This window comes from Sinocyclocheilus grahami, unplaced genomic scaffold, assembly GCF_001515645.1.
Source record: "Sinocyclocheilus grahami isolate Dianchi unplaced genomic scaffold, SAMN03320097.WGS_v1.1 scaffold695.1, whole genome shotgun sequence".
Classification (NCBI taxonomy): Eukaryota; Metazoa; Chordata; class Actinopteri; order Cypriniformes; family Cyprinidae; genus Sinocyclocheilus; species Sinocyclocheilus grahami.
Window position 1 is genome coordinate 147,536 of NW_015505874.1, and position 2,336 is coordinate 149,871.

Here is a 2,336-nt window from a genome sequence, read left to right on the forward strand (position 1 = left end):
TACTAGGAAAGTGAGCAAGTAACATTAAAATAATTCATACAAGATGATGAAGAAACGTGTATAGCCTACATGTGTTTTAACGTACCTCTGTGACTCTGCGGCCGGAGGAAATGACCGGTTAATACAGCTCCACTCGGGGAGCTGAGATATTCTAACTGAAACTTAAACCTGGCTTTATATCGCGCAAATAACATCAGCATACAACGCATCAAGCGATAAAAGAGTCAAAAATTAAATAGTGTTTAGGCCAGCAGAGAAGGCTTTGCTGGCCCTGACGGCCCACCACTGATATATATTAAAACATTAAAATAAAAATATAAAAAAATGAAAACTGAAAATATAAATAAAAATTGCTCTATACTATATAATATACTATAATAGTAGATTATAGAAATAGTATATAGTAGTTTTTTTCTATTTTGAATTTAGTATTTTTATTTACATTTTAATTTTAGGAAAATTTTAGTAATTTTGTGTTTTTGTCATTTTTATTATTATTTGTGTGTTTTTTATTCTGTTTATATATACAGTTTTTATTATGCATTTTTGGGTGTACTATCCTTTTTCTTCTTAAGGCTACACTGTAACAAATTACCATGAATTTAATGGTAAAAGACTGTAAAAATGCTACAGTAAAAACCCGTTAAATGGTTAACGGTAAATTCCCCTACTATATACGGTGAAAAACTGTATTGGACATTACATGTATTAGAAATAAATTTTACGGTAGTATCTGTCTCTCATTTTCTGTTTTTGTTTATATTAGATTCTCAGAGTCACTTAGCCACAACGAGAAAGCAATATCCAATCCATTTTGTGTTTCTAATCATTTAAACGTACTGAGACCAATTCAAAACACATTTTACTAAAGTGCAGTGAAGGTGTTTTGAAGGAGACACCAGCAACTTCTTCAAATTGGGCTTCAAAAAGGCCTCAAATATGCCCTTGATCTATCAGTGATGGATGGTGCATGTTAAAATACCTTCAATCATAACCTCTTCACTATCTGTGGTTCTGCCTCCTCTTCTGGTTTGCAGGCCACATTAGAAGAGTTTTTTGATGTAAGATCTTTACAAAGCACTGCACAGATTATATAAAACCCATCAGCATCTACTCATAAACAACCCTGATTTTTGTTTTTAAGCTTATTTGTGGTTTAAGGGGGTCCAATGTGGCCCAACCTGACCACATTCTCACCTATGTCAGCGCAACAAAGCCTCTTTTTATCCCATCTGCGTCGTTCTCCGTGGCAGCGAGACATAACTTAGATGATTTTAGGCAGGGTACGCAATGAGTGCACCATCACGCCGTATACACATCCCGGGGCTTCTGTGCTGTACAGATCTCAGTTGTTTAACTCATGACTGATTGGATCTACATTTATCTCCAAATGCCCGCAAGCAGGGACTGAAAGCAGTCTGAGAAACTCTCCACCTGACTGCAGTGCATGCTGTTTTTTGACCCATGCGTTATTTTTATGTCTGTTTTAGCTGATCAGCTTTAATCTGCATGTTTTTTAACCATTTGCATGAGTATGTTTTGGAAATGTTGATTATTCACACAAATGTAAGTGGTTCAGTGTAGGTATGCTCCACTAGTTGTTGTTGGCAGGGTTATATCAGTGGCAGCAGATGGCTGATTTGCTTCGTTCTGCTATAATGGCTTGATTTCAACTCTTAAATGCTCTAGTTAAAGTATTAAATAAGGCCAGACTCACATTAGTTTCCACATGACCCAGTCCAGTTCGAACTATAATGACATTTCAAGCAGTCTCAGATTGGTGTGGTTACAGTTATAGGGGTCTGAGGGTCTTTGACTGGCGCTGTATCAATTATTATAATTCAGGTCTTGGACATGGTTCATTTTAATACGTCTATGGGGAGAACTGTACTTTTTGAACCACTGTTTGTAATCAGTGTTGTCTTTTCATTGAGATGTGATTCTAGTTTTTTTTTCTATTCCATTTTTAAATTTCGGTTAGTTCATTTTGTTGAGTTTTTGTCATTTTTATCAGTTAGTGTTTATTTTTTAATTTTTTAATCAGTTAGTCTATCAATACAGTTTTTGTGCATTTTTATTTCAGTTTTAGCTTTAGTTATTTTAGTACATCAAGTTAAACTAAATGAAAATGAGAAATGTTGGCAACTGGTTGAAATAAAAAAAAAGTTTAGGTTTCTTTTAGATTTTGTTTTATTTTAGTTAACTTTTATCTTATTTCAGGTAAAGCAATTTATTTTTACAGTTTTAGTTTTAGTTAACTATAATAACCTGCAAAAGATTTGTTTAAGCTTATTACAAAGTTTTACTGTATATATATATATATATATATATATATA